The following is a 21812-nucleotide window of genomic DNA, read 5'->3' on the forward strand; positions in this document are numbered from 1 at the left end:
GTTTAGTTAGAATTTAGGTTATAGTAGCTTAGGCATGGAAGATTGTATTAAGGAGTTAAAGGGGGTGGAATGGAGGGCATCGCAGCAGATTAACAATCACCTGGCCTGGGGCACTAATCGGGACTCGAGTAGGGGATCACCACAGGGGGTGGAGTCCTTTTCGGCAGAAGGCACGTCGGAAGCAGGCTGCAGTCATACAGCTGCTGAATAATTCTTATAATTAAACACCTTTTGTGTTCGCGAAAGAAGTCTATGAAAGGACACCCTTACACTCAGATTCAGTAAAGCATTTAGTTTATGAATTGAAGTCCACAGAAAAGTAAGAGTAGGAGAAGCTAGTGTCATTGTAAGAATCCTTTGCAATATGCACAAAATGCTAATTGCCCATTTGCATCTATTGAAGATGTAAAAATAATGAAGTTTAAAATATACTGCAAACAAACCAATGTGATGTCGAGAAATGGCACAGCACAGCGGTGACAACAAAAGCTATAGGGATAGGTTCTGATATCACCCCTACCGGAGTGCTGAAGACCTGTACTCCAGAACTAACCACATTGCTAACTAACATGTTCCTGTGCAGCTCCAGCACTGGCTACAACCCAACAATATGGAAAGTTACTCAGGTATGTCCTGTCCAGAAAACACAGGACAAGTTCAATTCAGGAATGTCAGAATACTTTGCACCTGCCTGGGATGAGTTCAACTTCAGCACTCAAAGAAACTCAACACTGCATAGGGCAAAGCAGTCTGCTTGATTCCCTCCCCAACCCCTCATTCACGAATTTAACCTCCATTCCCTCCACTCCCAGTGCATGGTGGCAGTGTGTACCATTTACATTGCAGCAACTAGCAAAGGCTTATTTGGCAGCACTCCTCAAACCCTCACCGCCTGAAGAAACAGCCGGAGATTACAGCACCACCTCCTAAATTCCTTTTCCAGTCACACAACACTGACCCGGAAATATATTGTAGATACTTCATCATTGCTGGTCCAAAATCCAGGGACTTCCTTCCTCACGGGGCAATGGGAGATGAACAATAAATATTGGCCTTGCCAGTGGTTCCTGCATCTGTTACTGCATATACTCTTGCTATACAATACCCTTTGCTGTACAATAGCTGTTGATAATCCCTTCCTCCTCAGATCTGGATTCGAAGATAAACTCTCCTTGGTAGCCAGTGACAAGTTTTTTAATCCAGTGCTTTCCTTCAACTGCTTCCCAGCTGTGCTTTTTTAGCCTGGTTACTGATGAGATTGGTGGGGTGACTGATGTGGCAATATTAATCCCAGATAACAACCACCATGGGACAAAGCATGCAGTGAAGCAGTCAATTTATAACCTTTTGTATATGTGTAACTGATGCCTATGGCAATTGTATCAGGAGTTTGCTAAATATATATTTTCCATGAAATTTGCGAAGGTGTCAATTATCCATCTATATGATGTACATTACTGTGTACATCACATAAGGAGGGGTAGTTTTTTTTTTGGTTACATTCGGGGCTGGATTCTCACGGTCCCCCAGCTACTTGTTTCTCTGCGTCACGCCATTCACTGGCATCGAGATTCTCTACCCCTGCCGCTTATCAATGGGATTTCCGACTGAAGCCACTCCACCCCTCTGGGAAACACGCAGGAAAAAGAGAATCCCAACAGCCTTTTACAACAGTACAGCACAGAACAGGCCCTACGGCCCTCAATGTTGTGCCGAGCCATGATCACCCTACTCAAACCCACGTATCCACCCTATACCCGTAACCCAACAACCCCCCCCTTAACCTTACTTTTATTAGGACACTACGGGCAATTTAGCATGGCCAATCTACCTAACCCGCACATCTTTGGACTGTGGAGCCGTAGAATTCTGGCATGAACTTTTTAAATACATGACAAATCACATCCTCTATTGTGTTCTCTATGTGCACGATACCTTTGTCAGTTTTCATAACGTTAAAAATTTGATCCATGCTTACTTTTAAAACGTGCATTTGCAGCATTAATCCCTTGTCACTGTGTTTACACTCCATTCTTCAGTTAGAACGATAGCAACTGTGCATCCTCACTCGAGTGTGGACATCTTCATGGCTCTCGTTTATATTTGGTTCAATGCAAGTTGTGTGCATTTATACAGAGTTGTGTACAGGCAAGTTACTGCGAGCAAACACTGACAGATCTGCCTCTGCTCCTAAATAAATCAGGATTTAATTGTGCGTCAAAAGGTTCTTTTTTTTTTTTAAACTGTATGTTTAAACTAAAATGAAATAAAAATTTCTAGCATTTTTGTGATAAGTGATCCATTGCATTAAAATCATGATTATTGAGTCAGTTATGCAGTAAGCATTTTATGAGAAATTTCAAGTATGTTTATGAACATCTATTACCGTCAGAATTTTACAGCATGCAACTATTTGTACATATTCAGGATGCTCGCACTGATAATGTGATGGAGGATACGCAGAACACGTGAGTGAATCGGTGACAAAATAGCATAAGAAATACTTGCCACTGATGTGTGGGGCAGGCTGGGTCTATGTGGACTGCGTTTGATGCAGTGTAGCGAGAGACAGACTTCCAACACTTGATGAGGTGCAACACGATTTTATTTAACATCAAACTATTTTTATAGTGTGGGTTGACACTATGCTGACTTTACTGGAGACCTGATGCTAGCCTGACCAGACTTACTGACTACCACATGGTGTTTGCACCGGCTATGCTCACGAGCTCTGACTGTCTCAGAGGCTGGATCCCAAGAGAGCGGGAAAACTGGTGCCCTCTGGCTTTATAGTGGTTGTGTCCTGTCTGGTGATTGGCTGCTGTGTTCTGTGTGCTCACCTGTGTGTCAATCACTGCCTGTCTGCACTCCATTATATACATGGATGTATATTATGACATCTCCCCCCTTTTGTTTTGAAGTTTTGTGTTCAGATAATAAATATTAAGGTGCATGTGCGTGAAGATGTGTATATGTACGTGACTAAATACAGAATATGCTAAAATGGACTTACATACATAGGAAGGTGTCGCTAATGCAGATATAGGGCAGATGAAACGGTAAAAAAAACGATATTTACAGATGTCAATACGATGAGGTAATAAAGTTGTGCAAACATTCAGTCTATAAGTTTAGTCTCTGTGGCGGGCGACAAATTCTGGTTAATCGCCTCAAGGGTGAAGCAGGGGCTGCTTGCACTTGGACGCGTGGGACTGCCGCCAATGCAGTGGTCGCAGAGGTCGGCAGGATTGCTGGTAGATCGGTGGCCTCGTGGCGCGGAAGTCTGCGCAGCACCCGCCTGTTGCATCGTAGGAAAGAGCCATTTCCATGCGAGCGAGGAATGATCTCGGGGCCACTTGCTTGACCACCACAGCTATGGCGGACCAGCCGCCGTCAGGCAGCTGTACACAAACCCGTTCAGTTGGGACCAGCTCGGGGAGATCGGTGGCTGATTTCTGTTGGGCCCGAGACTGCTGCATCTTCTGTATGACCGGGAAGTTGTCAAGGTCTGGAATGTGGATGGCTGGAACCGTTATTCGCAGAGTGCGGTTCATGAGCATGTGCGCTGGAGACAACCCAGTGGACAGCGAGGTTGCTCTGTATGCCAACAGCGCCAGGTTGAAGTCTGCAGCCTTACATAGTAATCTTTTGACGATGTGGACCCCTTTTTCGGCCTTCCTGTTTGACAGCGGTTAGTGGGGGCTGGATGTGACATGACGAAAGTTGTATAGCCGGGAAAAATCTGACCACTCCTGGCTGTAAAAACAGGGGCCGTTGTCACTCATCGCCATGAGCGCTATCCCATGTCTGGCAAACGTTTCCTTGCATGCCTTAATTACCGCCGCCGACGTGAGGTCGGACAGCCTCACCACTTCGGGGTAATTGGAAAAGTAGTCGACCAGGAGGACATAGTCACGCCCCATGGCGTGGAAAAGGTCGACACTGACTTTGGACCATGGGGAGGTCACTATCTCATGTTGCTGCAGAGTGTCTTTAGGTTGAGCTGGCTGACATTTTTGACATGTAGGGCAGTTGAGGACCGTGTTGGCAACGTCCTGGCTGATGCCCGGCCAGTAGACTGCCTCCCGAGCTCTGTGTTGATATTTCTTGACCCCTAGGTGACACTCATGGATTTGGCTGAGCACCATAGCTCGCATGCTCTGCGGGATCACAATTCTGAAAAGCTTCATGAGGATGCTGTCTACCATCGTCAGATCGTCCTTGTAAAACTGGGGACACGGTCCTTTCTGCCAGCCATTCGTGAGGTGCTGCATCACCCGCTGGAGCAGAGGATCCCTGGCCATTTCGTCATCAATTTGAATGACCCTCTCATCAGAGGCCGGAAAGTTGGAGGCACAGAATTGCACCTGCGCGTCGATTTGACATACAATGTCAGTTTACTCACACTGTGTGGTGATAGACCTGGAAAGGACATCTGCAACAATGAGTTCTTTGCCTGGGGTGTAGACCAGTTCAAAATCGTAGCGGCGTAGCTTGAGAAGGATGTGTTGTAACCGTGGGTCATGTCATTGAGGTCTTTTTGGATGATGTGGACCAATGGCCTGTGGTCCGTCTCAACCGTGAATTTAGGGAGGCCATATACATAGTCGTGGAACTTGTCGATTCCCGTTAGGAGGCCCAGGCATTCCTTCTCAATCTGAGCGTAGCATTACTCAGTGGGCGTCATTGCTCTGGAGGCATACGCAACTGGGGCCTAGGAGGAGGAGTCATCCTGTTGGAGGAGCATCGCCCCAATACAGTCCTGGCTCGCGTCAGTGAATATTTTTGTTTCCTTGGCGGGATCGAAAAATGCCAGCTCCGGGGCTTTGGTGAGTTTTTCCCTCAGCTCATGCCATTTTTTCTCATGAGCGGGCAGCCACTGGAATTCCGTCGACTTTCTGACGAGATGGCGGAGGGCTGTGGTGTGGGACGCCATGTTGGGAATGAACTTCCCAAGGAAGTTGACCATCCCTAGAAAGCGGAGGACCGCCTTCTTGTCCTCTGGGGTCTTCATGGCATTGATCGCCGACACCTTGTCAGCCCCTTGTCAGGGGCTGTTTAGCACAGGGCTAAATCGCTGGCTTTGAAAGCAGACCAAGCAGGCCAGCAGCACGGTTCAATTCCCGTAACAGCCTCCCCGAACAGGCGCCAGAATGTGGCGACTAGGGGCTTTTCACAGTAACTTCATTTGAAGCCTACTCGTGACAATAAGCAATTTTCATTTCATTTCATTTCATATGGCTGCACGCCTTGCTGCGAGATGTGGTCGCCAAGGAATTTGATTTCTGATTGACCGAATGAGCATTTGGCTCTGTTGAGTCGGAGGCCATGCTCATGGATCCTGTGGAACACCCGTTTGAGGCGATTGATGTGTTCTTGAGGCATTGTGGACCAGATTATGACATCGTCGACGTACACTTGAACTCCCTCGATGTCCTCCATCATCTGTTCCATTATGTTGTGAAATACCTCTGAGGCAGAGATGATGCCAAAAGGCATTCGGTTGTAGCAGTAGCGACCGAACGGGGTATTGAATGTGCACAGCTTGCGACTGGATGCGTCCAGCTGTATTTGACAGAACCCTTGGAGGCATCCAGCTTCGTAAAGAATTTGGCATGAGCCATCTCGCTGGTTAACTCTTCTCGTTTTAGTATCGGGTAATGTTCCCTCATGACGTTGCGGTTTAAATCTTTGGGGTCGATACAGATTCAAAGCTCCCCTGATGGCTTCTTGACGCAGACCATGGAGCTAACCCAGTCCGTGGGTTCAGTGACCTTTGATATGATGCCCTGGTCCTGAAGGTTTTGCAACTGCTGCTTGAGGCGGTCCTTGAGGGGTGCCGGCACCCAACTCGGTGCGTGAACCACAGGGGTGGCGTTTGGTTTCAGCAGGAATCTGTATTGGTATGGGAGTGTGCCCATACTTTCGAACACGCTATGGTATTGCGCTATGATGTCATCAATTTGAGCCTGGAATTTTTCATCAGGTGAGGCTGTCGCCTGTGAGGATGACATGGTGTGGACTCGCTGAACCAGGTTCAGGAGATTACAGGCCCGAGCACCGAGCATGGATGCTCTGTCAGGTCCTATCAAATCGCAGCGTTGCTTTAAGTAACCTATTGGAAGCTCCGAGTTGGCATGAGCCACTTGCAGCTATGGCATTGCCATTGTAGTCGAGGAGCTGGCAGGCCAGTGGAAGAATGCTTGGTCTGACGCGGATGGTGTCGAGATCGGATTTCGAAATGAGGTTCGCTGAAGCGCCGGTGTCTAGCTTGAAATGGATGCGAGGCTTGTTAACTGTGTGGGACAGCACACCACTCGTCATCAGGATCCATGCTTAGGATTGGAAGGTGTTTCACCATCTTTGAGAAAGGCAGCGCATGCTTTGTAATGATGCCCACCCGGAATGGGGATTTGAGGCACTCGGCCTTCAGGATCTGTTGGGCTGTCGGGGTCGGAGTCTGGCATGGCCTGCTGTATCGAACGGATGCTTCTGCGCTGTGGCTGGGATCGCTGGATGCTGGGCAGTGGAGCAGATCTGCAAAGGGCTGCGTAGTGGCCAAGCTTGCCACACTGTAGATAGCTTCGTGATTTTGCCGGACATTGCCGCTTTAAATGTGCGGAGCCACAATTCGGACACATCATGACGCCAACGTCAGCGCGTTCCGTGCGCCAATGCGTATGCGCAGTGCGGTCGAATGACGTACGCACCTGCACAGGCTGGTCATCGGTCTCGCCGTCCCCTCGGTCGTGGCGCGCATGCGCTGGAGCCCGGGAAAAGCGCGCAAAATGGCCACTCTCATCAAGACTCAAGCCCTGCATTTGTGCGATGGCCTTCACCCGTTCTGCCTCGTGGGGGGTTAGCTTTGCCGTTTCTGCCGCCCTGATGTGGGAGTACCGGTTGTTAGCATGCTCGTAGACAACGCACGTTTCGATGGCGATGGTGAGGGTGAGCTGCTTGACTTTCAGGAGCTGCTGGCGAAGGGAATCGGAGTGGGCCCCGAAAACGATCTGATCCCGGATCATGGAATCAATTGTTGAGTCATAGTTACATGACTGCGCGAGGATGCGGAGATGGGTCAAAAAGGATTGAAAAGGTTCATCCTTACCCTGAAGCCTCTGCTGGAAAACGTACCGTTCAAAGCTCTCATTCACCTCAATGTCGCAGTGGCTGTCGAACCTCAGCAGGACTGTTTTAAATTTCGTCTTGTCTTCGCCTTCAGCGAATGTAAGGGAGTTGTAGATGTATATGGCGTGGTCCCCGGCTGTGGAGAGGAATAGTGCGATCTTCCTGGTGTCCAATGCGGCTCTATCTCGGTGGCTTCGAGATAGAGTTGGAACTTCTGTTTGAAGATCTTCCAATTTGCACCGAGGTTGCCGGCAATGCGGAGCTGCGGAGGAGGGCGGATATTGTCCATGTCACCGGATGGCTGTTTGCTGGTCAACGCTGATTCACTCAAGGTAGGTCCATCAATTTTCAGTATCCAAACCTGGTACCATGATGTGTTGGGCAGGCTGGATCTATGTGGACTGCATTTGATGCAGTGTAGCGAGAGACAGACTTCCAACACTTGATGAAATGCAACACAATTTTATTTAACATCTAACTATTTTACATGTTCAACTGTGGGTTGACACTATGCTGACTTGACTGGAGACCTGAAGCTAGCCTGACCAGACTTACTGACTACCACATGGTGTTTGTACTAGCTGCTGCTCACGAGCTCTGACTGTCCCAGAGGCTGGATCCCGAAAGAGCAGGAAAACTGGTGCCCTCTGGCTTTATAGTGATCGTGTCCTGTCTGGTGATTGGCTGCTGTGTTCTGTGTGCTTACTGGTCATCCTGTGTGTCAATCATTGCCTGTCTGCACTCCATTATATACATGGATGTATATTGTGACAGCCAGAGCATCAAAATGGCTGAAAGTGGGACAGTGCAAGAACTGCTTTTTGTTGAGTAAATGGGTGCAACTCTGATGTAACAATATGTGTATTGTAAGGAATGCAAAAGGTTGACAATAAGATAATAATACTTCTCACCACCAGATAGCGATAAGGAGCAATGATATAAATATCTTGTGATTTCTGGGATTCTGGGAGAAGGTTGTAAGGCGTGAGAGAGATTAGGTGCACAGCAGTGAGTTCTGTTGTAAGAGATATCATATTGTTTTTTTTAGTAACTTAAACCTTGTTGACTGGTTAGAATCTTTAATTTAATGGTTTAAATAAATCAGCTTTGTTCAATTACTCAGCTTGATGTTCTTTGTTAACACTACATTCTCAAAGCATCCTGATAGACCCAACAGAGAACATCACAGCAGCAAAATGGCAATAAGGTGGAGAACCCATTCCCCTCCCCCACCCATTTGGCCTTTCTCTTTGAAATCCAAGTTATATTTATATATATGTATCATCCCGAAAATGCTTCATGCAATCATAGAATTTACAGTGCAGAAGGAGGCCATTCGGACCATCGAGTCTGCACCAGCCCCCAGAGATAGCACCCCAGTTTAAGCTCACAACTCCACCCTATCCCTGTAAACCAGTAACTCCACCTAACCTTTTGGCAATTTAGCATGGCCAATCCACCTCACCTGCACATCTTTGGACTGTGGGTGGAAACTGGAGCACCCAGAGGAAATCCACGCAGACACGGGGAGAAAATGCAAACTCCACACAGACTGTCACCTGAGGCGGGAATTGAACCCAGGACCCTGGAGCTGTGAGGCAGCAGTGCTAACTACTGTGCCACCGCGCCGCCCTTAAAAACATACGTTAAAAAACTTTTTCACCGACTGGGTTTTCGATGCACGGACGTATGCTTGAGGATATTCTGTAATATGCGGTGCAAATGAACCCAAGCCAGTGCAGAAAAACAGCATGTTGGAGCACCAGTGTGTGACTCTGCAATACTGACTTGAATTTCCATTTGAGGCCTGCTCTTCATTATGCTGTCGTGAGAAGGGAACAATGTTGTTTCCAGGCATTGATTGCCCTTCCTAAGTGCCCGTTTAGAGTTTTGTAAGATAATACTCAGGCACGGGGCAGCTGTGGAACAGATTGCACTCATCAGGACAAATCTAAGAATGCCAAATTTCAAACGCTCAACAATTTATACCACCAGAGAAAAGGGTGCTGATTTTTGGCAAGTCGCCTCTTGATTGGCCAAGGTGATGCCATGGAGACAGCAACAGGGAAACTAGAGGCTCCTCAAGCTCCCTAGTAATCTAAAAAAAACACACAAGGCTTGAACATATTCCTTTTCTCCGCAGAAAACTGGTCCCTACATTTGAATGTATGCTGCTCCCAGCAAGCATAAATGAGATGTGTTGCGAGTGCTGGAAATATGGCATTCTTGCTGGAGCAACATGCCTCTCTTTTCAGCAATATCCAGCTCCTTTTGGGGTCATAGGCTCAGAGTAGTGTTTTTATAATATGTTTAGTGCGTCATATTAATATTTAACAGCACGTTTTGACTGCATAATCAGAATCTTTAGGGGCACGTGAGTTAGACGGGGATTCACAGCACAATGATTGTGAAAATGTAAATCTACCAAAAGTTTTGACAATGGCACCATGCTCACTAGCAACGCTGTTTAGTTAGTTATACATTTTGATAGGTTTAATGATCTAGAAAGTGGCCCTGCAGCTTTTAGGAAAGTAATTTTTCTGTATTTTTGCTTATGTTCATTGAACAGAGGTTAGCTGCTATTAGTTCCTGCTGTGACAGCCGCTGATTATGTCAGTTAAATAAGGTGTTCCAATTTTGTCAGATGTGCACAATTTGCCATATTCACAAGTCTGCCTACCGGGTCAATGCCCCCATCTGTATAAACTGTTCCAGCTGAGTTTGACATGCCAAATGTGCTGCAGCTATCTATTCTCTTTCTGACCTATATCAATCAAAATTTAAGTCCTAATAAGGGGAACAGTTAAAGAATATTTTATACCCTATCATGATTTATTTTCTGTTTCAACAAAGATCAGATCATAGATCCTTTTTGGGTTTGCGTTCTGCAATTTCCACATTCGCTGTTTGTTTTCAAGTGATGAAAAAACATTTGAAGTTTTCGAGGAAATAAAAGAAAGTCTTGAATTTATACAGCGACATTCAAGATGTCCCAAAATGCCTGACAATAGGTTCTTTAATGTGTATTTGCTGTTGTAATATACCGGAATATGGCAGCCAGTTTGTGCATAATATTGTCCCACAAACAACAATGCCATAATAGCCAGAAAATATGTTTCTGTCGCGTTGGCTGAGGGCTAAATATTTTCAGGACAGGCAATCGGACATCCTTATTTTAAATTAAGCAGCTATGAGTAAATTATACTATCTGGAATATTTTCATTTGTACAAGAAAAGAAACTGAAGAAGACATCCTCTATTAACTGATCAAAGGGGATAAATGATCAGTTCATTCGGGAGGGTGAGGTTCACTGGGAAAAGAGACATGCTGGCCGAATTTCCTCTTCTGGAGACTGAGTGTGGTGGCCGGCGGGAAGGTTGACGTGCTTCCCATTGGGCGGCGAGATGGATTCATCCACCCAATTTTCCACTTTTAGCTTAATAACTATGCATCAGTGAGGAGTTTGTGGGGCATGCAGGGATTCATAGAATCCCGACAGTACAGAAGGAAGCCATTCAGCCCATCGAGTCTGCACTGATCCTCTGAAAGAGCACTCTTCCTAGGCCCACGCTCCCACCCCATTGTCTGAGTGCATTTCCCCATAACCCAGTAACCCCACCTAATCTTTTGGGCACTGAGGGGAAATTTAACATGGCCAATCCACCTAACCTGCACATCTTTGAACTGTGGGATGAAACCCAAGTAGACAAAGGGAGAAAGTGCAAACTCCACACAGGCAGTCACCCAAGGCCCGAATTGAACCCATGACCCTTGCGCAGAGAGGCAGCAGTGCTAACCACTGTGCCACCATGTCTCACCATTACGTCATGTGTTTACGGTTCTACTGCAAAATGTAAGTGGCACCCATATAAACATTCACTCACTGCAGGCCAGATCTGTAGTAAAGTGCTGCATCCAAGGCATCCGAAAGGGTAAACCCTCCGCTCAGTAGTTCAGTGAGACCCCCCTGGGGATTATCGTCCAGGCAGTTCAGGAAAGGCAGGCGGTCCTCTTTCCTCGGGATGGGAGCAGGAGGCCCTCTTACCTCATCAGACCTGGTGGCCCAAGGCCAACAGAAAAAAAATGTCCTACAGTGCAGGAAAAGAATGAACGATGTGGTGCATTCCAGCAGGGTAAATGAAACTCCTACTCACTCCAAACTCTCACTCTCATAAAGGCATTCGGCAGTCAATGGGTTTGACTCCAAAGGGATGTCACACATTACCAGCAGATGGGACATCAGCACTGCATGTCTGCCAGACGCATTAAGCCTTGACAGGGGAAGGCTCACCAGACACAACAGGCATACATTCTTCTGACCATTCTTTCAGCCACAATGCTTGCAGTCAATCCATTTGTCTTTATGCAGGAAAATATTTCCCACAACAGAACGGAGATAGCGAAGACTAGAGGGGGATGCATGAGCTGAGGAAATCCTCCTCCCATGAGGGAGAGGCTACAGTGCTGGTTGGACACAATGGAGATCATTCCTGTGCAGATCAGATCGGCTTCCCCCAGCACGACAGTGAAGGTGCATCCTGTATACATTGATAATATGCAGGCAATGACTGTGAGTGGCCGATAATGCCGGAGCCTGTCTCATCAACCATTGATTATCCCATCACTCCATTCCAGCTACCAGCAAGAAAATACAGAGGAACAGCGCCAGAGAGCATCTCAGCCCCAGCCTCCAGACTATCTTCAATGAGGAGGCAGGGGAACCATCAGATAAAGATCCATTACTGCGTTCACCTGCACCCTACAACGGCGCAGGCACATGCACCTCAGTGGATTCTCATTCAAAGATCTGTGGACCTGCACCCCCAGATCTCTCTGACATTCTATATTCGTAAGAATTTTACCATTTATGGTAAACCTACCATACTTTGATAGACCTACCAAAATGCATTAGCTCACATTTGTCTGGATTAAACTCCATTTGCCATTTCTCTGCCCAAGTCTACAACGTATCTATGTCCTGCTGGAGCTACTGACAATCCTCAACACTATCTGCCACTCCACCAACCTCGGTGTCATCCGCGAACTTACTAATCAGACCGGCTACATTTTCCTCCAAATCGTTTATGTACACCACAAGCAACAAATGCCCCAGCACCTATTCCTGTGGAACACCACTAGCCACAACCTTCCATTCAGAAAAACACCCTTCTTATGCTACCCTTTGCCTTCTGTGACCGAGCCAGTTCTGTATCCATCTTACCACCTCACCTCTGATCCCATGTGACTTCACCTTTTGTACCAGTCTGCCAAGAGGCATCTTGTCAAAGGCTTTACTGAAGTCCATGTAAACAACATCCACCGCCCTCCCCTCATCAATCATCTTTGTCACCTCCTCAAAAAACTCAATCAACTTAGTGAGGCACGGCCTCCCCTTCACAAAACCATGCTGTGTATCGCTTATGAGTCCATTTGTTTCCAAATGGGTATAAATCCTGCACTTGTGGGAAGTCTGAGATCACAGTGGCTTTCACAGCGCTGGAAGCCAGCCTTGCTTCATCCATGTGGAACTGCGGGCAATGAAGGACTATGAAATATAGCTTTTTAATCCCACAAAGTGAAATTATTGACCCAGAATTTTCCTTTCATTTACATGAGATGTAGGCATTGCTGGTCATCCATAATTTCCCTTTGAATTGAGTGGCTTTCTGGGCCATTTTAGAGGGCAGTTAAGAGGCAACCACATTACTGTGGGTCTAGAATCACATGTAGACCAGATAAAGATGGCAGATTTCCTTCCCTAAAATACAGTAGTGAACAACATGAGCTTCTGCAACAATTATTGATAGTTTCATGGTCACCATTACTGAGACTAGCTTAATATACCGGTTTTAATTTCCACCAGCTGCCGTGGTGTGATTTAACCCTGGAGCACTAGCTTGGACTTCTGGAGTACGAGTTTAGCGACAGAACAACTATGCCACCAATCCCACCCGATGTAACGATGGTGAACGTGTCAACGTTCACCATCATTACAACTGTGAAACTGACACTAACTTGTAGCATCCGCACAAGCGCATTGGAATGTTAAAATCCCCAAATTGCTTCCAGTGATGCCTTGCAGCTGCATGGGTTGTGGGTTTGAAGAAGCTGCAGATGGAAATCTTTAGAAACTACTGAAATTGATATGAATTTCCATTTTTTATGCTGTAGATTTGCTGTCAAAAACACTCCAATAATGTTATGCTTTGTTGAATGAAGTGTCACTGGGTGTTTAAAGATGTACTGTGTCATAATTACCATTGAAATCTCTCCCTCCAAGATCAATGGAGAAACCCTACCATATGTGGAACATTTCCCCGACCTGGGGACTTACCTATCATTTAAGGTGATCAATGCGGAGATCCAACATCGTATTCAACCTGCGAGCGCCTCCTTTGGACACCTAAGGATGAGAGTCTTTGACAACCGTGACATTCGGGCTGACACCAAGAGCCTCGTGGCATTGCGGTTACCCCACACTGGAGATCCCCTATGCTTCCTGCCAAATCAGCTTTGCAAGGGGAAAGATGAAATCTCCGTCACTGAGATTGCGATAACTTTCTAAGCAGCTAATTTCAAGGTCAACGGCAAGGTCAACGGGACGTTAAGTATACACAGGCACAGGTCGGGGAACTTTGTAAATTGGAACATGCTTGTAAGTTTCAGGTGGAAGATCAGCGGTTAAGTGACTGACTTTACTTTTAGTTTCATAAGACCAGGGCAACTTATTTCAGCTCCCTGTAAGCATGATGGGGAATGACGGTTGAAAATACATTTGGATGTAAACAAGTGTGCTGGATAAATAGTGGTCTAAGATTGCCACATTTTCATATACTTGTGTCATTATATTGAAATAAATGGATAATGCTGTAATTATATTGTGTCTAAAGTTGGCAATGCAACCTCTTAAAAACCCATTTTACAAGAATGTCTTAATTTCTATTGAATTAACTATGTGTACGGTAATAGGAAATGCACACATATTACTTATATGTAAAATAATGTAAGTGGCTAAGGTTAGAATATAAGCAGCAGACATAGGAGAAAGGATAAATATTGCAATTTAATCTTATAATACTGAAAGATATGGCACATTGTTTCTTAGTTGATCTTCCATTATATTGCTGACAGGAAATTGGAAGCGAGATCATGATTTACATGTCTCTGTTGTCATGTTAATCCTTCTGGCATAATTATCTCTGCTGTTGTCATGTTGCCAGTCTCCTGTACCACTTCCTGCCATGTTGCTGAATCCAAGCCCACTGCAAAGTACACAGACCGCTGGCCCTCATCTGCTTACCTGTGCATGGAAAATATTAACTTGGGAGCTTCACTATTTCCATGCACCCTTCAGTGTTCCAGCATGGATCAAGTGTCCAAATGTTCTGCTGCCTCAGACGCCAACGATTCACCTCCGTGCTACCTTGAACATTCAACGTACCTTCTCAGCAGTATAAACAACAAATCATATGCCACAGGAGACCATTCGTCCCATTGTACCTGTGCTAGCTTTCCTGAAGAGTAATCAAATAGTCTTGCTCCCTTTTTCCCTGTAGCTCTCCAAGTGTTTCCTTGTCAAGTATATGTCCAATTCCCATTTGGAACTTGTTATTCAATCAATTTTTAATAAATATTTAAATCTTTGAAGGAATTGAAAATAACAGAAAAAAAAATTACTGAGGAGATAAGAGATTATTGAGTGAGGAGACTTGTGTGGACATTGGGATATTGTAGTTGAGTTGGAGGTGGGGAACAGGCTTGATGGGGAGTAATACTGAGCCTGGAAGCCCTCTGTTGAATTTATAAACATGAAGATTCTGTGAAAAAAGAGGATTTGTTCGGATTTGTTGAGGACTAGAGGCTTTGAGAAACATGCAGGGCCAGCCTGCAGGGAATAGGAGCAAGGCTGGGGATCAAATGTGGGAATCAATGGAAAGCAGGGAGCAAGGCTGGAGTAAAAGCAGAAAATGCTGGAAAGACACAGTGGGTTTGGCAGCATCTGTGGAGAGAGAAACAGAGTTAATGTTTCGAGTCCATACGATTGTTCTTCAGAGCTGAATAGAGGTAGAAGTGTAATGGATTTTAAATTGTTGAAGAGAGGGAGTGGAGCAGGTCGAGCAAGGTAGAAGGTCAGGAATAGGTGGAAGCTCATGTCATGGACACAAGGCAAAGGGAGTATTAATTATAGTGTTAAAGACTAAAGGCAGGTGCTAATAGTGGTAAGATAGCAAAAAGCATTAATAGCAGAACAAGAGTCTGCGCTCTCTGAAAGCAAAACATAAGAACAGATTATAGATTACCCTGTGGGGGAAGGAGGTTGGGGGGGAAAATTTAAATGGAGGAGAGAGTTTATGGTCTGAAGTGGTTGAACTCAAAATTAATTCCAGAAGGCTTTAAAGTCCCTGATGGGAAGATGAAGTGCTGTTTCCTCCAGTTTGTGTTGGAACATTGTAGCAGGGTCAAAGACGGAAATCTAGGCATGAGTGGAAGGTGGAGAACTGAAGTAGCAAACAACAAGGAGGTTGGGTTCATGTTTATCATGATGCCCATTCTGCAAAGAGGTCTCCCAGCTTGCATTTAGTCTCACCTATGCAGAGGAGTCTGGTTGATAAGCAGCAAATGCAGGAGGCTAAATTGAAAGAAGAGCAAGTGAAATGCTGTACAACCCAAAGAGAATGTTTGGGGCTTGGGAACGGTGAAGAGGGAGGAGGTAAAGGGGCATGCGTAACACCTCCTGTGATTGCATGGGAAGGGGTTGTAGTTTTGGGGATGATAGAGGAGTTGACCAGGGTTTCACAGAGGGAACAGTCCCCACAGATTGTTGACAGGCAGGGGATGGTTGCAGCATCACGCTGGAGTTAACAGAAATGGCGGATCCTTTGAATGTGGAGGCTGTGGGGTGAAAAGTGAAGGCAAGGCTGGAGAGGAGCAATGACAGGCCCAGCAATTATGACACATATTTCATTATTCAAAACGTTGAAAACACAATAATGATTAAAGGCAATGGGCAGTGGAATTAGCTCTATCCAGGAAGAGAGGCTGTAATGCTTGCTGCAGATTGGTATGTGTAGGCTTTGAAGCACCATCTAGTGCTCAAATGGGATTTGCTGGCATGATTGGAACCAAAACGTTCTGCTTACTTTATAAAGGGAACTTCTTGTGAGGGTACCACCTACAGGATGTGCAATAGGGAATAGTAACTGTTTACATTTAATCACAGCAAAACCCCATAGATGATCTTTGGATACTTGGCTGAAAGTCTCTAAAATGGGGTGTGCTAACCACAGGCTGATTTTGAAATGAAAAATGAAAATGAAAATCGCTTATTGTCACGAGTAGGCTTCAATTAAGTTACTGTGAAAAGCCCCTAGTCGCCACATTCCGGCACCTGTCCGGGGAGGCTGATATGGGAATCGAACCGTGCTGCTGGGTCTGCTTGGTCTGCTTTAAAAGCCAACGATTTAGCCCATTGAGCTAAACCAGCCCCTAAATGTATTAGTGGCTGATCTCTTCTCATGTTACATTCAGAGAGAGTCTGGACCAAATGCAATCTTCAGGTGATGCAGAATTGTGGAATAGTTTTACTGGGATGTGAGTCGTACATTCTGTCCACATTTTTATACAATACTTTGATATTATACTAATATTTATAATCAAACAGCAATATTTATGACACTTTGGGAAGCAGAGTAGCAGAGTTGGTCAGTGAATAGCAGTCTCTTTGTTATTTATAACAAGATTAAACTTTCCGAGGCACGTCACAGAAGCATTACAGAGCACCGTATTAATAAGACACCGAACCACATAAGGCGATATTAGGGCTGATGGCCAAAACTTTGGACTAAAAGGTAGTTTTTAAAGAGCATCGTAAAGCAAGTCAGAGAGGTTTGGGGAGGGAAATTTAGGGCACATACAGCTGAAGGCACGCCAACATACCAGTTAAGAGCAGGAGTTGGCCATTCGGCCCCTCGAGCCTGTTCTGCCATTTGAAAAGATTGTGGCTGATCTGATTGTGCCCTCAACCCCACTTTCCGGACCCCCCCCCCCCCCCCCCCCCCCACACCCTCCACCTCAGGAATGAATCAAGTTAACCTTCTCTAAACTTCTTCTAATGCTATTGCTATGACTGGGTGAAGAGGAGTGAACAGGCTCCTCTTTATTCAGTTGGTCACACCAAAGACTTTTTGACATTTTTTTTCCCCTCCAAGTTGCCTTTTCCAATCCAAATGTATTTACTTTTTAATAAGGACCCAATCAAACCAGGTTTTCTTGTGCCAAAAAAAGAGAACGTTTATGAGTTGCTAAACCCGACAAAAAAAAAGTGACACATGCACAAACCAAAGAAGTAAGAAAAGTTAGAGCCCACCAAATGTTAAAATAACGTGCAAATAAACCGCTTTTCTTCTCCTTGAGGTGGAGATTACATGGATTTACAGTGCAGAAGGAGGCCATTCGGCCCATCGAGTCTGCACCGGCTCTTGGAAAGAGCACCCTACCCAAGGTCAACATCTCTACCCTATTCCCATAACCCAGTAACCCCACCTAACACTAAGGGCAATTTTGGACACTAAGGGCAATTTACCATGGCCAATCCACCTAACCTGCACATCTTTGGACTGTGGGAGGAAACCGGAGCACGCACACATGGGGAGGATGTGCAGACTCTGCACAGACAGTGACCCATGCCGGAATCGAACCTGGGACCCTGGAGCTGTGAAGCAATCATGCTATCCACAATGCTACTGTGCTGCCCTAATTAATGGGCTGACTGATAACCTCTGTGCAACCCCCCCCCCCCCCCCCCCAATAAAAACACCGATGATTGCTAGAAACTGTGAGAGCCGGTGTGAGCATTCCATTTATGAAATAATTCTAACTCCTCAAAAAGTTGAGCAAGATTTCCTTTTTAATGTGGCCATTTCTTTCCCACCTCCATTTCACTTTCACTATTTTGCAGTTCCTACCTCTGAACACTCTGGTGATCCAAAGTGACCTATCCCCGTAAAAAGCCCATTAATCCCTGATTTAATGGGCCGTGATCACATAACAAGCACCTCGCACCCTTGTCAATGGCCTGTTCTGAAAATGCCCAAGAGTGGGAGGATGTGCAAATTCACTTGGGCAGGGCAGTGATGTCGACTTGAACCAGCCGCCTGGTATAGGACTTTAATCCAGGCAGCACGGTGGCCTAGTGGTTAGCACAACCGCCTCACGGTGCTGAGGTCCCAGATTCGATCCCGGCTCTGGGTCACTGTCCATGTGGAGTTTGCACATTCTCCCCTTGTCTGCGTGGGTTTTGCCCCCACAACCCAAAAAATGTGCAGAGTAGGTGGATTGGCCATGCTAAATTGCCCCTTAATTGGAAAAAATAATTGGGTAATCTAAATTTATTTTAAAAAAAGGACTTTAATCCAGGGCAAACAAGCCACAGCAGCTTGTTATGCTCCCTACACACACTGTCACTTGCAGACTTGGGTGAGCCCCTCACTTTTGGCACATATTTTAAGTTTGCAAATATTTGGAATTCCTGGGCGAGAAAGGTGAATTCTGACAAAGTTTTGACCATTGAAGGTTCCGTTGTACCAGGCAGACACATTATTTCCAAAGGAAAACTAGCCAAGCCACCACTTCCGCACAATTATCTCCGTCTAGAACGTCAAAATGGCGGTCCGATAGCGGGATTCAGAACAGAATCCATTGCGCTACCCGCCATGCATTAATAATGCACTGCCGGCAGGAAAATTGAATCGCAACGACTGGAGAATCCCACCCATAGGCGAGATTCTCCACAAATGAGGAGAGTCGTAAAGGCTGCCGTGAAACCGGCCGTGTTTCACGGCAGCCTTCACGCCCGTTCCCAGGACACGATTCTCTCCCCCCCCCCCATCGGGGCTAGGAGCGGGACCCCGTGAATCACGGCGTCGCGGCCTTAACGACCGTCGTTAAGGCCGCGGCTCCAAACCGCGCATGCGCGGGTGACATCATCACGCCATTGACGGAACCCGCGCATGCGCGGTTCCGCATTTCTCCACCGCCGCCCGACAAGATGTGGTGGCTTGATCTTGTCCAAAACGGGCATCCAGAACCCGTTTTTACGACGGCAGCGAGCTGTTGAATACTGTGGCCAATTGAAGTTCGATTGAAGTTTAGGTAACATTTTGCTGGAGTCAGTTTTAGCATTAGATAGAGAGAGAGAGATTCCTTATTACTTCCTTCAGCAGTTCTTCCCGATGACGTCTTTTTTTTTCTGGCTTGGCAAAATCAATTGTTAAAACTCCAGTCTGTATATTCCAAGAAGGAATTTGATTAACATGTCTTGCAGTCATTAATGTAGGGCACATAATTACATTTTTGATCTTTCACCTCAGAAACTTTGCCACATTTCAAGATAGTAGAAACCAACAGGAGATGTGGTTATTTCAATCTCCACTTGGTGTTTTATACGTCTGTTGGGTATCTGGCAGTTCCCATTGTCTTGACAAAATATTCCTGTTGATTCATGTCTAGCACTTCTTATTTTTAATTCCTTCCTTTCAAGAATCCGTGTTTGAGTGCACCTTGACACCCCCAAGTTGTGAAATACAATGCAACATGTCAGGGTAGGTCTACAGTGCAATCCATGATCTTTCCAGATTTACAGCCAGATATCAGGTGACTGGTGGTAACCATCTCTGGTCAGTGTCTTTCCTTATCTTTTTTTAATACATGCTCTCTTTCAACAGTTCAGTATGTTTTTGGTTAGCTGGTGAAGTTGTAGATAGATCTCACTCAGTAACAAATTGGAACACTATTATATCCTTTCTCAAATAAGGAAGCCAACACTGTGCACAGCACGCCAGATGCAATCTCACAATGCCCTGTACAGTTGTAGCAAAACATCCCTCCTTTTATATTGCGTTGCTATATTGCAATAAATGACAACATTCCATTTTGCCTTCCTAATCATTTGCTGTACCTACATACTAACATTATGTGATTCATGTACCAGGACGCCCAGATCCCTCTGAGCCACAAGTTTTGCAATCTATCTCTAAAGTGGGTGATTGCACATTTGCCTACATTATACTCTAGTTGCAAATGTTTTGTCCACTCACTTATCCTATCTAAATCATTTTGTAAACACTTTATTTCATCCTCAAAATTTATTTTCCAACCTATCTTTGTGCCATCAGCAAATTTAGCAACCATACCTTCTGTCCTTCTGTCCCTTCATCCAAGTCATTTATATAGAGTGCAAGTAGTTAAGGCCCAGCACAGATCTATGTTGCATTTCATTATTATTATTATTAGTTACAGTTTGCTAACCTGAAATTACCAATTTTTCCCTCCTTTCCGTTTCCTGTTAGTTAACCAATCCTCTATCCATGATGTTACCCTTTTTGGGGTATGTAGTGACTTTTGATATGTAATCTTGTCAAATGTTTTTTGGAAATCCAACCAAACCACCTCCTCAAATTCTCCTTTATCCTCACTGCTTGTTACTTCCTCAAAGAACTCTAATAAAGTAGCGAATCATGATTTTCCTTTCACAAAACCATGTTGACTCTGCCTGATTGCACTGAGATTTTCTAGGTGCCCTGCTATTTGTTTTCAGACTCTAGGATGTACCTAATCATGTCCTGCTGACTTGTCAGCCTTTAGTTCTAATGACTTTCTCAGTACCCTTTCCTTAGTGATTGCAATTGTTTTAATTTACTTCCTCCCTTTCACCTCTTGATTTACAACTATTTTATGGATGTTATTTGTGTCTTCTACAGTGAAGATGGACACAAAATATCTGCTCAACACTTTCGGGGGCACAGTAGCACAGTGGTTAGCACAGTTGCTTCACAGTTCCATGGTCCCAGGTTCGATTCCTGGTTTAAGTCACTGTCTGTGCGAAGTCTGCACATTCTCCCCATGTCTGGGTGGGTTTCCTCCGGGTGCTCCGGTTTCCTCCCACAGTCCAAAGATGCACAGGTTAGGTGGATTGGGGGCAGCACGGTGGCACAGTGGTTAGCATTCCTGCCTACGGCTCTGAGGACCTGGGTTCGAATCCCGGCCCTGGGTCACTGTCTGTGTGGAGTTTGCACATTCTCCCTGTGTTTGCGTGGGTTTCACCCCCACAACCCAAAAGATGTGCAGGATAGGTGGATTGGCCATGCTAAATTGCCCCTTAATTGGAAAAAATTGGGCACTCTAAATGTAAAAAAAAATTTAAAAATATAAAAAAGGTTAGGTGGATTGGCCATGCTAAAGTGCCCTTAGTGTCCAAAAAGTTTGGGTGGGGTTACGTGGATAGGGTGGGAGTGTGGGCTTAGGTAGGGTGCTCTTTCCAAAAAAGGGCCAGTGCAGACTTAATAGGCTGAATGGCCTCCTTCTGCACTGTAAATTATATGATTCTGCCATTTCCTTATTTCCCATTATTAATTTCCCAGACTCACTCACTAAAGGACCTGCGCTCATTTTAATTACTCATTTCCTTTTTAAATACTTGTAGAAATGCTTACTATGTGTTTTCATATTTCTCTTTAGCTTTTTTTCATACTCTAATTCCTTCCTCTTTATTACATTTTTAGAAGTTATTTTCAAACATTCTGTCCCATCTTCTAACCTACCACAGAATTGTATGCTTTCAATCTGGTACTATATTTAATTTCTTTAGCAATGGATGGTGCATTCATACCCTAAAGTCTTTCTTTCT

Source organism: Scyliorhinus canicula, chromosome 2 (genome assembly GCF_902713615.1).
Source record: "Scyliorhinus canicula chromosome 2, sScyCan1.1, whole genome shotgun sequence".
Taxonomy (NCBI): domain Eukaryota; kingdom Metazoa; phylum Chordata; class Chondrichthyes; order Carcharhiniformes; family Scyliorhinidae; genus Scyliorhinus; species Scyliorhinus canicula.